The following is a 13,951-nucleotide window of genomic DNA, read 5'->3' on the forward strand; positions in this document are numbered from 1 at the left end:
AAAGCCACTCCAGCTGAAATTCAGAAATGAGAACTAGACTGGATCAGAGTGGAAAGCAATGATTTAGAAATGTGTTAAAGGGAGCAGTTTAATGAATAAAGTGTCAACTTTCTATAGGAGTAAAAATAAATCATGCATTGGCATAACCAGTTTTGTCGCCATGAATTAGCTGGGTGTAGCTGGCTCCGGCACTCCACGGTGTAAGGAGACATTAAAATCTAATTCTCACTAAGATCTGTACGTGTGAATTGCTGATAATGATGTTAATAATGGCATTATATCCATTTTATGACTACTCTATTCCAGAAAGAGCTAAAGGGAAAAAGAAAACAAGGAACATTTGAATGAAAATAGCCCAAATTCTCGCTTTTTTCTCTTAGCAAATAGCCTTGAGCCCTGGAATCATTTCGTCAGGAAAAGTCCAGGTACAGAATTGCCTGGACCCTTGGAGTTGTCTGTCTGGGGTCTTGGTTTCCAGGTGAGCTGCCTGTCTTACTTCCCAGGGCTGCTCTGACAAAGTGCCACCAGGTGCCTTAAACAACAGAGATGGGTTCTTGGACAGTTCTGGAGGCCAGGAGCCCTACAACAAGGGTTTGGAAGTTGGTGCCTTCTGAGAATCATAAGGGAGCATCTGCTCCATGCCTCTCCCAGCTGCTGGCGATTTCCTGCCGGTCTTTGGTGTTCCTTGGACTGTAAACGCATCCTGCTGATCTCTGCCTTCGTTTTCACACGGAGCCCTCCCCATGTGTGTCTGTGTCCAAATTTTCCTTTTTTATAAGAACACAAGTCATGTTGGACTAGGGCCCACCCTGTGGCCTTATCTTGATTACACCTGCAAAGACTCTATTTCTAAATAAGGTCACATTTTGAGGGACTGGGAGTTAGAACTCCAAAATATCTTTTTGTAGGAGACATAACTAAACCCATAATACCAGGTGAGGCTGTTTTATAATGAGGTTGTTTGATTTGCTAATAACTAAACAAGGCTATGGTTTTTCCAGTGGTCATGTATGGATGTGAGAGTTGGACTGTGAAGAAAGCTGAGTGCCGAAGAATTGATGCTTTTGAACTGTGGTGTTGGAAAAGACTCTTGAGAGTCCCTTGGACTGCAAGGAGATCCAACCAGTCCATTCTAAAGGAGATCAGTCCTGGGTGTTCTTTGGAAGGAATGATGCTAAAGCTGAAACTCCAGTACTTTGGCCACCTCATGCGAAGAGTTGACTCATTGGAAAAGACTCTGCTGCTGGGAGGGATTGGGGGCAGGAGGAGAAGGGGACAACAGAGGATGAGATGGCTGGATGGCATCACCGACTTGATGGACGTGAGTTTGAGTGAACTCCAGGAGTTGGTGATGGACAGGGAGGCCTGGTGTGCTGCAACTCATGGGGTCGCAAAGAGTTGGACACGACTGAACGACTGAACTGAACTGAATTGAACTGAAAACTATGGAAGCAAATGAAATGTCCATCAACAGAAGAATGGATAAAGAAGATATACATATATACATATATACAATGGGATATTACTCAGCAATTAAAAGGAATGAAATAGTGCCATTTGCAGAGATGTGGATGGACCTAGAGACTGTTTATGGAATGAAGTCAGAAAGAGAAAAACAAATATCTTCTAATATTGCGTATATGTGGAATCTAGAAAAGTGGTACAGATGAACTTATCTGCAAAGCAGAAATAGAGACAGATGCAGAGAACAAATTTACAGATACCTAGGTGGAAAGAGTGGGTGGGATGAATTAGGAGCTTGGGATGGACATATATACACTATTATGTATAAAATAGATAACTAATGAGAACCTACTGTATAGCACATGGAACTCTGCTCAGTGTTATGTGGCAGCCTAGATGGGAGGGGAGTTTGAGGGAGACTAGATACTAATATCGGAGAAGGCAGTGGCAACCCACTCCAGTACTCTTGCCTGGCAAATCCCATGGACGGAGGAGTCTGGTTGGCTGCAGTCCATGGGGTCGCTAGGAGTCGGACACGACTGAGTGACTTCACTTTCACTTTTCACTTTCATGCATTGGAGAAGGAAATGGCAACCCACTCCAGTGTTCTTGCCTGGAGCATCCCAGGGATGGGGGAGCCTGGTGGGCTGCCGTCTCTGGGGTCACACAGAGTCGGACACGACTGAAGCGACTTAGCAGCAGCAGCAGCAGATACCAATATATGTGTAACTGAATCACTCTGCCGTACACTTGAAACTAACACAACATTGTTGATTAACTATATTCCAATATATAATAAAAACTTTAAAAAAGAAATTCATTTGACCCAGTAACTTATTAACAAACATACAACTGATGCAAATGTCATTAAACACTACTTAATCTTCCTATGGAAAGCTCCGGTAGCTCAGAGGTTAAGAATAAGCCTACCAATGCTGGAGCTGCAGGAGATGCAGGTTTGATCCCTGGGTTGGGAAGATCCCCTGGAGGAGGAAATGGCAACTTGCTCCAGGATTCTTGCCTGGAGAATCCCATGGACCAAGGAGCCTGGTGGGCTATAGTCCATGTGGTCACTAAAGAGTCAGACACAACTGAGCAACTAAACAGCAACAGCAGCCTCCTACATGCAGTAGTCTCTGAACTCTCCTCTCTTCTCCCCTCCTTTCCCCTCCCCTTTTCTACTCTTTCTTTCGATTCTCCTTTCTTCCATCCCATTTTTAAAAGACGCTAATTTGCACTTTTTAATTGATTTTATGATGCACGAGTGAATTCCAACCTGCAGTTTAAAAACCCAGTGGAAGAGACCACTAGCTGCTCATGCAAATCATCATCCCTCTTCCGGTCACACGGTGAGATGACGTTTTTCCGCCTTCTGTGTATTTCAGTGTGACCCTGTACCCAAGTCCTCTCCACTGGCGTGTGAGTGGAGGCAGCGGGTACAGCTGCCAAGCCCAGCTCTTATGGGTCCTTCATGCTCCTTCCCCCTCCTGGTGAACTGGGAGGGCAGTTCTCAGGGAGACTTATGTAGCTGCCTTCTGAAGATGGCAGAGGCTTTGTCAGCCTGGGCACCTGGACTCTTACAGGAGAGAGAAATTCACTTCTTAGTCTTTAGGCTCCTAAATCTTTGCAGTTCTTTGTAAGGATAACTTAGTAATATCTCATCCTCACTTATCCAGTGACCGAGTAGAGATTTGACTTTTGAGAGATAACAGACCTCTGTGTAACACTCCTTTGTAGCTGTGGCCATCTTTCTGTTTACAGGCGGAGAGCAAACCTATCCAGGTAAACAGAGGCTGCCTGCCCCATTGCCTCCTAAATACGAAAGTCTCAGAAGATGCTCTGTTCACCAGGGCTATGCTGACTGACTGAGCTTGGTACATGCGAGATGGGCACATTCACACGGCTGCTGCTGCCTTTTTATGCACAATGGGAAACAGCACAAATAAGATGAAAGCACAAATTTGTAAGAACGAGAAGACCAGATCTGTAATGGGAAAACACACTCCAAATCTGAGTTATCGTGACAAATTACCCATTTAATGCTAACGCATGCTCTTTGGATCTCTCCAGCAGGCAGTGAGGAAAGATGGCCATTACGTATTGGCTCTCCCTGCATGCCTGAGACAGAGAAGCCCATTGTGTTATGTGATGCAATGCTTGACATTTCCTTCCTCCTTCTGCTTTTCTTCTTTGATGTATTAAGTTTCCACCTGTATCTTACTTGGCTTTGCATGTGGCACTAGTGGTAAAGAACCCACCTGTCCTTGCAGGAGACGTAAGAGATGTGGCTTCGATCCCTGGGTCAGGAAGATCCCCTGGAGGAGGGCATGGCAACCCTCTCCAGTACTCTTGCCTGGAGAATCCCATGGACAGAGGAGCCGGGCAGGCTCTAGTCCATCGGGTTGCAGAGTCGGACTGATGCAACTTACCGTGCATGTACTTACTAGCATGTTGTTGCTCGAGATTTGCTCTTTACTAAGTAAGGAAAACCAAATGATGGAATTATAGTTCATTTTCTTTTCTTCCGATATTCACCAAATGGCAACCTTGATGAGCTGCCATGATTTCAAGGGTAGCAGGAGCAGAGAAGGAGAGAAAACAGGGACCTGCATCATTTCTAAACTGAGTTCATTCACATGTCATCTAGAAATGACCATGAAAAGACACAAAGTTCTCTTGTATAAGACTTGACTTTAGGTAAATTCAGTTTCCATAATCATCCTATTGAATGGAAGTACCACAGAGCCTTACAACTTCTAGTCCAACTCTCCCTCTTTACAGGATACTGAGCCCAGAGAGGATAAGGGCCAGGTCCAAAGTCACAAAAATTAGTTTTTGCCAGAGTCTGTACTGGAGTCTACATTTCCTTCATGCCTGAGTTTCTATTAGAGTATGCTACATCTCCTCCTTCCCTTGTGGCTCCGCTGGTAAAGAATCTGCCTGCAATGCTGGAGACCTGGGTTCAGTCCCTGGGTTGGGAAGATCCCCTGGAGAAAGAAAAGGCTACCCATTCCAGTATTCTGGCCTGGAGAATCCCATGGACTATACAGTCCATGGAGTTGCAAAGGGTCAGACATGACTGAGCGACTTTCACTTTCACATTCCCTCCTAGAACTCAGAGCTTTTTTTGCTATCCCTTTCCTCTTTTTCTTTTCTTTTTTTTTTTTATTTCAATAAAAAAAATTGAAGTCTAGTTGATTTACAACATTGCGCTAGTTTCAGATAACAGCAAAGTGATTTGGCTATCATAAGTGCTTTAATGTCTCCTAAAACTTGCTTCTTTTCTCATTATCTCCTTCTATTTCTGCATAACCCCTCTCATATATTCATTCTAGAAGATGGCTAACCATGAAAAATGTATTCTTTCTCTTCCCCGTGTGGCATTATTACTGGGAGCAGGCAAGTCAGACAGGGATGGCATTTTCCAGCCTTCCTTGTGTACATGTGTGACAGTGTGACAAGTTCCCAATGATGAGAGGTGAGCAGGGAAAAGTCTGTCATTTCAGGCTGGGACTTTGGGGAGGAGGTCTGCTTTCTCCACTGTCCCTTTCCTCTTCTGCCAGCTTAAAGTGGAGGTCTCCAGGGCCCTGGTGAAGTTGTTTCCACCTTTGCTGTTTATTGGAAACATCTGGAAAGCTTAAAAAAAAAAAAGACTTGGTCGCCCATTTTGATGCTTATTACATCGATCTGAGGTATGGTGCCAGCAACAGTTTAAGCTCCCCAGATGTTGCTCTAAAGGGCTTCCCTGGTGGCTCAGATGGTAAAGAATCCACCTGCAGTGTGGGTGACCTGGGTTTGATCCCTGGGTTGGGCTGATCCCCTAGAGGAGGGCATGGCAACCCACTCTAGGATTCTTGCCTGGGGAATCCACAGGGACAGAGGAGCCTGGCGGGCTACAGTCCATGGGATGGCAAAGTCTCTGATGTGACTGAGAGACTAAGTACAGAACAGATGTTCTAGAGGATGACCAAGGTGGGGAACTGCTGCTCCGAGGGCTAGAGGGGCCCTGACTGATGTAAGGACGAAAGCTGCTCAACTGGCTAGGACATCCACGCCGGAATGGCACTTAAGAGAGAAAGAAATTTTTATCCTACGAAGTCCCTGGAAATTCGAGGTGTATTTGTTACAGCAGCTTAGTTATCCTAATTAATATATCTTTTTAATGAGCTCAGGAAGAATGCCTCTTTAGCATGCCATAATTTTGTCTGCTCCAGCATCTTTCAACTGCTTTGTTCTGTCGGATTGAACTGTCCCGAATCAGGCAGCTGGTGCGATGCGGTGGAGTGGCCGCTGGGCTCTGACATTCCGGGTGCTACTCCTACGACTTTGAGAACTTTGAATTAGGAACAGCGCCCCCGGCTACCACCCCGCCCCCAAAACTTACAGGGAGCTAATCACTGTTTATTTGAAAGACAGTGATTCCCTGAGGTTTGCATTTGTTCGGTGATTCCATTAGGCTTTGTAATTCTGTTTACTAGTACCCAGTGCTCAGGGGGATGTCTTCCACTCCGTGGGTTGGTGATATGATACCATATTTAATTTTTCCAAGTTTTCTGATACTACTCAGTGGGAGAAATAATTGTTAGTGTGCAATTGCAGAATGTTTCCACCTAATTGTCTCAGAACTGCAGGGTAGGTATTTGATTTCTTTGATTGATCTGTTTTGTGTAGGTATTTTTGCAACATCTTGAATAATTTAGGAGCAAGCCTGGGTTGGTGGCTAATTTGGTGTCTAGCAATTATGAGTTCTTCTGAAGCATATTTCACTCAATTGTCTGAAGGCAGGAAGGAACTGCAGAAACAAGACTCACTGTTTCATGAATTTGGGCATACCACATGGCCACTCAGGTTCCTGGAAGCCTAGTGCTTATCTTCGGGTTCAGTTGCGTTCTAGAAGGCAGGCTTGGTCCTATCTCCTGACACTGGCTTTGATGGGTTGATAAGTTTTCTCTTTGCTCCTTCCTGTGTGTTAGTTGAAAGCAATGAAGAAAGGTAAAACAATGCCTGCTGGAAGTCCAGTACCAAACTTGAAAATCAAGGATAGGGTATCCCATACTAGAAAATCTAGTATCTAGTACCCTGCTTCCTAGCAGGATCAGCTCAGGAGTGGAAGTGGGCTGTGATAGGGAGTAGGCAACAGTACTATAGATGGTAGGGAATTGTTCTAAGCATTTAGGGACTGCCCCAACTCTCGAGCAGGTAAAAGGATTCATGTACACCAAACTGTCCTTTCCTCTCCGGCATCTGACAACAGGATTCTGCGGGCAGGAGGTCAGGATCTCACCTGCTAGATCTGGGAGACTTCATGCTCTTCTCTTGGAAGCTTTCCAGAATTACCAGTGGGAAGTGGGAGAGGGTGAGGAGCAGGTCCCCTCTCTCTTCCTCCCAGGAAACTTAAATGACAGTCTTCACTGAGGGTTCAGGCCCTTCTTGTCAGAAATCCCCTTCTCAAAGTGATCTCGAGGCTTTGGCAGTACACAAATGCACCTTGTCAATGACCTCTGGCCAAAGCCCACCAGGAACACACTGGTGGTTGAACAAATTGGGTTTGTTGCTTGTTATGACGAGGAAGACACACACTACAGGGAACTTGGGGAGACTTGGTTAAAGGATGTTGGGAAGAACCTACTATAGGATTTGGACTGTGCTTGATGCTTGATAATTTGGGGGAAAATTCAAGAAATCAGGATTGGATGTTTTCCAGAAGTGGGTATGTATGGTTGGGCATCCTAACCCAACCATAGGAGGTACCATGAGTGAGTCAAGGCTGGAGCTGTAACCGGTAAAGAAAAGGGATCCCTCACTAGCAGAGTAGGGGGATGCAGGGTCATTTTTGTACTCTGGATGATGTTCATGTTTTTGCATGGTCTGGATCCATCACAGTCATTGGTGTTCTGTGAAGTTGCTCATATTCAACAAGGCCTGGCCGCCTGTATTGGCGCTAGCTCCTAGCAACACCAAGGCCTGACTGATAGAACTAGGCCCGTCTGGGATGTCAGTGACTATTTTTCCTGTTTTCAATCTGGTCCACTCTGGATCATTGAAAGTTGGAAATAGTTCTGAATCGCTCACGTAATAGTAATTGTCCACTGCCACGAGCCTTCTGAGGGCACTCTCCTGCCCTGTCCTCTTCCACCTCCCGCAAACCACTGGCGAGTAGCAAAGTTGTGACCCTTCTAGATCCTGTTCCAGCTCCACTGCTAGTGTCTGTCCTGACGAATCAGAGCCCAAGTGGCACCTGCTGCCAGGGTTTGGAATAAGAGCTGAATCCTAGCTTTAGGACTGTAGATCCTCTCAACATTAAGACGGAGAAGAGACAAGATGCCAGAGGAAAGAGAAAAGATAGGAGAAGGAAGAAATAAGACAAAAAGAGAGAGTGAAGGGTAAATAAGGGCGAGGGCAGCAAGAAAGGATGAACAGAAGTCTAGACAATGAAGCAGAAATGAGGCCCCAAGAGTGCACTTAACAAAGGCCAAGAATGGAAAGACAGGGCTGAGTAGTGGGGAAGGAATAGACAGAAACAGAGAACAAGAGGAAAGTTCAGTTCTAAGGCACCCCGCTTAAATATCTTACCTTATACTGCGGCTCCCTTATATTGAATATGTCTTGAAATAAATCTGCCAGGAGCTGGGGCTTAGAAAACAATCATTTTGTTAGAGAACGTTTGGGTTGGAGCTGGATCAAATTTGACAGGATTTAACCTGTAAAGAAAAGAGGACGCAGGGCTCTCCAGTCTAACGTTGGCCAGGGTGCCGCATCAGGCAAGCTGGTTACGAGTCGCAGCTTGGGGCCTCCGCTGTTTTTCTTTCTGTTTCATCCGCGCTGCTTCTTTGAATCCCAACTTGCACAGGTATGAAAAACCTCGCTGTCTTTGAGTTAGGATGAAAAACAGCGTGCGTTTCCCTGCCAAGTCTTGGAGAGAAGGCAGTGTGAGCAGATGGCGGAGGAAACTGCACAGGAGCCTTGATTAACCCACGGTGATGGAGCGGGCATCACTCCTGGAGGCCTTTTCCCTGCTTGTGAAGAACTTCTGCAAATAGCCAGCAGGGACCCGGGAGCAGGGTGGAGGCAGGCTCCCTCTCCTCTGAAGTGGTGGCTCTTTGAATTGGTAGCATAACCACTGTTCCCAGAACACAGGGCTATTTGAAGGCATCAGTGAGAGGGAAAGAGAAGGTGAGCGGGAAGCAGGGGAGATGGCACGCCGGCAGATGGAGGCTGGGGTCCTGAAGCCAGAGCGAGCCCGGAAGGTCACTCCATTCCGAGTTTTCACCGCCGCTCCCTGAGCCCTGGTGTCTCCTCACCTCTGGCAGCCAGAGGCCTTGTGGACACTTCCAGTGTCTTACGGTGGCGGGTAGAAGCAGGCGATTGGGAGATTCAGACCAGGACACAGTAGATAAGACATTCACAGGGTGACTTTCCATGAAATCTCTCTTGTTTGCTTTCCCCCAGAGAAACATCACCAAACATTAAGAAAAGCACCCCCACCAGCTCTGAGTCTTCTTCCTGCCTGTTATGTTTCTGTCCCAAGGAAATAATTGTTGAAGTTGTTCTTTCACAGGGCTTCCTTTGTCTGGGCACTAGAGTATGTAATTTGTGTAAATTTCTTTGTTTTATGTTTTTGGTCACGTGAATATACCTGGAAAGTTGAATTTCCTTCAAGGTCGTGTCAGTGTCATTCATTTTTACTCAAGAGGGTTTCTTTGAGTCATAAATGTTCTATCTACCTCCACTGGAGACGGTAGTGTATGTTGGATAAAATGATATCTCATCCAGAAATCTCAAACCTGACCATAACATTCTTATTTTTCTAATGCCTTAAACAGAGCCCCATAATTTCAGGATGAAACCCAGGATCGTTGCCGTGGTGGACTGTTTAGAATCTGACCCCTCCAGGCTTCTCCTGTCTCCTCACTTCCCCCACAGCCTGTCCACCTTTCCTGTTAGGAAAATCCTGGGAATCTTTCCGAATAAGTCATGCATCTTCCTGTTTTTCTGCCAAAGCGCAGACTGTTCCATGAGAAAGCACTCTTGGGACCTACCATCCCGTTGGGCAGAAAAGACTTGTTCCTGTAAAGTTAGACTCGTTCAGGTTCCAAGGAAAAGAGGCTCACCTAGAGTACTTTGGGGTTTCACTTGAGGATGCTTAGGGAACAAATAAAAACAGAAAATTGTCTTAATCCGCGGCACCGCCGAACTCGGGAAAACCAGGAGTATTTGGGAACCGGGCCACAGTGCAGCGCATCATACGGCTTATCTCATTACTGACTCCCTCTCCTGTGCTCCTTGTTTGTTATGGTGCCATTACCTTGTAGGTTTGATTGATTCATGGCTTCTGCTTATTGCCTTTTTTCTTTCTTTCTTTTTTTACAGAAGAGATTTCTTAAAAAATTTTTTTTGGCTGCGCTGGGTCTTCATTGCTATGCACGGGCTTTCTCTAGTTGTGGTGAGCGGGGGCCACTCTTCATCGCGGTGCCTGAGCTCAGTAGCTGTGGCTCTCGGGCTCTATAGTGCTGGCTCAGTAGTCGTGGCCCACGGGCTTTGTTGCTTTGGGGCCTGTGGAATCTTCCCGGACCAGGGATGGAGCCTGCATTCCCTGCATGGGCAGGGAATTCTCAACCACTGGACCACCAGGGGGAAGGCCCTTATTGCTTTTTCCAAAGGGAGTTTTTCCATTTCCCTTGCCTCTATGTCTGTTTTCCTCTCGGTGTGTTTCACGTGCAGATTTCCTTAAGAGAGAGATTCTGTTTGGGCAGTCTGCATCCTGATGAAATGGCACCCACTGAGTCTGGTTTTGATCCTGGGCACCCATTCTTGGGCACTGGCCAATCAAGAGGTCAGATGCCTGTAGGTCAGATGTTAGTCCTTGGTCCAATCAGCCGTGGTCAAGGTAGCAGAGTTGCCTGGTGGAAAACAAATCGCCCTGTTGATGATGAGAGAGGGGCTTCAGAGAGGGGCCATTGGTGGGTTGGCATAACAAAGCTTCTCAGAAATGCTTGTGTGGGCTGCTTGGTACTCAGAAATAAGATAGACAGCGAGTAAGTGTCATATTAGTTAAATTGGAAATGCATGTTCTTGACCAGGTCAGAGGTAGCTGAGACCATTATGGTCTGGGGTGGGCATTCCTCTGCTTACAATCTTGAGCATAAGCTTCTCAGAATGGCATAAGGTCTTCATGGGATGAGGCCCTACTGTGTCCCAGCCTCTGGATCCTCCCTGCAGCCCCTGGATGGTCATGCCATGTTTATCTGGATGTCACTCCTACACCTTCACTCTGTGTATTCAGAAGAACTCCTATGCTTTAATTTCGAGGTAAAGCATAATTTCTTTCCTGAAACCTTACCACCCTACCTCAGATACTTAACACCTCCCCCAGGCCTGTGTACCTGCCTATTACAGCAGCAAGAGCACTGGGCTGTGCTTCCTGGTGGACATGCCCACCTTGCTTACCAGACTGGGAGGAAAGGGACCAACTGTGATTTATTCACTTCTGTGTCCTAGCAACTAGCCCAGTGCTTGGTACCTACGACTACTGCTAGGACTAGCTCCTGTTTATTGAGTTATTATTCTGTCCCAAGTACTTTATGTATATTAACTAATTTAATCCTCTCAGTAGGAGTCATCATAATCCCATCTGTGTTTTGGGAAATTGAAGCACAGAGAGGTTGAGAAACTTGCCCAAGATCATGCAGCTCATATTGAGTGGAGTCAGGGTTCAAATTAGGCAACTTGTTCCAGTCTGTCTTTTGCCCGCTGAGTTATACTGTCCCTTGGCAATAACTCTTGTAGAGGAATCAGTAGGCTTTCAATTAGTTTGAGGATATAAAGGAAACAATGCTGGTGTTTTGAGAAGAAAAGGCAGGGGGAAGGCAGTGTAGGCGAGGCAAATGAGGCATGCAGAAACACACCCACAGAGCATTAAGCACCAGCCTTGGAGGCAGGCTGGACACGTTAGTTGGACCAGATGGTGGACAAGATAAGAGGCTGGGAGTGACATTGATTAAAAGCAAGTTTTAAGAAGATTAATCTGGCTTCAGATTGTTCAGTTCACTTCAGTTCAGTCGCTCAGTCATGTCCAACTCTTTGCAACCTCATGGACTGTAGCATGCCAGGCCTCCCTGTCCATCACCAACTCTTGGAGTTTACTCAAACTCATGTTCATTGACTCAGTGATGCTACCCAGCCATCTCATCCTCTGTTATCCCCTTCTCCCGCCTTCAATCTTTCCCAGCATCAGGGTCTTTTCAAATGAGTCAGCTCTTCGCATCAGGTGGCCAAAGTGTTGGAGTTTCAGCTTCAACATCAGTCCTTCTGGTGAATATTAAGGACTGATTTCCTTTAGGGTTGACTGGTTGGATCTCCTTGCAGTCCAAGGGACTCTCAAGAATCTTCTCCAACAGCTTCAGATTGTAGGAAGCTTGAAGTGGGAAGAGGATAAGTACAGGGGTCCAGATAGGAAGCCAGTGAAGTAGCCTTGGGAGGCAGGAGATGCTGAGGTGATGAGTGTGGACCTGGAGTCAGGTGAATAAAGGATGTGAGTCTCAATTCTGTCACTCACCGGCTGTGTGACCTCAGTCTCCAAGCCTTTGTTCCTTCAGATGCAAGACGGGAATTATTACTCAACTCACAGTGTGTTGTAAGTATTAAATGCATATTTGCCAAGGGCTTAGCACAGAACTGACCTTCTTCTTCCTTTGTCTTGAGTGGTAAGGGCCTATGCCCTTGTGGTAGCACTGCCAGGGAAAGGATGGGGAAATGAGACCCTGTAGAACTTGCTGATTGCTGGGCTCTGGGAAATTGAGGCAAGGAAGGGTCAGTACAGGGAGCCTGGGTCCTGGGTCTGGTTTTGTCACTAATGACTTATGATAAGTCACTCATCCACATGGCTGGGTCTCAGTTCCTTCCCTGAAATGCAAAAACGTTGCTCTAACACTCGTTTTCCTTCCAGCTCTGAATATTATCGTAATATAGCCAAGAGGTTTGGAACCTGGAAACTGGGAGAGTATAAAAGACGGTCAAGCTCTGCCCTCCCCTCCAAAGATATTTTTCCACCTCCTTTGCATTTTATTAATCCAGCCCTTTGTTCTCCCTCTGAGTTGGCAATATGAGTGTTTTCTTTTGTTTTAGGCAAATGGTTCCAAAATCTCAGCAACTGATGGAAGGTTTTGCAAGTGGAGCAGAAGGTGAATCAGAGACGAGTTTTCCCCTGGAGCCCACTGGTTGCCCTGGTCCTGACCTGAACCTCCTCGTCTCTTGAGGGGCAGAAGCCGGTGACTTCTCATACAATTTACCGTTTCTTTTCACTTTCCTGCAGGGCACGTCCCATGCTCTTCTTGGTCAGTCTTCAGAGCTGATTTGTGATGATGCTCCTAGGATATCTTAACCCCTGGACACTCCAGCTGGGCGTCCTCAAAAAGAAAGTTGGAGCCTATACCTGGCAACACATACGTGTAGTCCCCTGCTAATAAATACTTTTATACTTTGGGCATTTCTTTGCCTGGATTCCATCCTGCTGTAGGTGAAATGAAAATGTGTAAGCAGTTGCCACATTCTCTAGTGAGTAGGTTTCCATGGCAGCCCTCGGAGGCTTGTTCAGTTCAATTTAGTTCAGTCGCTCTGTCATGTCCGACTCTTTGCGACCCCATGGACTGCAGCACTCCGGGCTTCCCTGTCCATCACCATCCCCTGGAGCCTACTCAAACTCATGTCCATCGATTCGGTGATGCTATCCAACAATCTCATCCTCTGTCATTTCCTTCTCCTCCCACCTTCAATCTTTCCCAGCATCAGAGTCTTTTCCAATGAGTCAGTTCTTTGCAACAGGTGGCCAAAGTACTGGAGCTTCAGCTTCAGCATCAGTCCTTCCAATGAATTGTCAGGACTGATTTCCTTTAGGATTGACTAGTTGGATCTCCTTGCAGTCCAAGAGACTGTCAAGAGTCTTCTCCAACACCATAGTTCAAAAGCATCAATCCTTTGGTGCTCAGCTTTCTTTACAGTCCAGCTCTCACATTCGTATATGACTACTGGAAAAACCATAGCTTTGACTAGGCAGACCTTTGTTGGCAAAGCAATGCCTCTGCTTTTTAATATGCTGTCTAGGTTGGTCATAGCTTTTCTTCCAAGGAGCAAGCGTCTTTTAATTTCATGACTGCAGTTACCATCTGCAGTGATTTTGGAGCCCAGGAAAATAAAGTCTGTCACTGTTTCCATTGTTTCCCCATCTATTTGCCATGAAGTGATGGGACCAGATGCCACGATCTTAGTTTTCTGAATGTTGAGTTTTAAGCCAACTTCTTCACTCTCCTGTTTCACTTTCATCAAGAAGCTCTTTAGTTCTTCTTCACTTTCTGCCATAAGGGTGGTGTCATCTGCATATCTGAGGTTATTGATATTTCTCCTGGCGAACTTGATTTCAGCTTGTTCTTCATCCAACCTGGCATTTCTCGTGATGTACTCTGCATATAAGTTAAATAAGCAGGGTGACAAT

This window comes from Bos indicus, chromosome 14 (assembly GCF_029378745.1).
Source record: "Bos indicus isolate NIAB-ARS_2022 breed Sahiwal x Tharparkar chromosome 14, NIAB-ARS_B.indTharparkar_mat_pri_1.0, whole genome shotgun sequence".
Lineage (NCBI taxonomy): Eukaryota > Metazoa > Chordata > Mammalia > Artiodactyla > Bovidae > Bos > Bos indicus.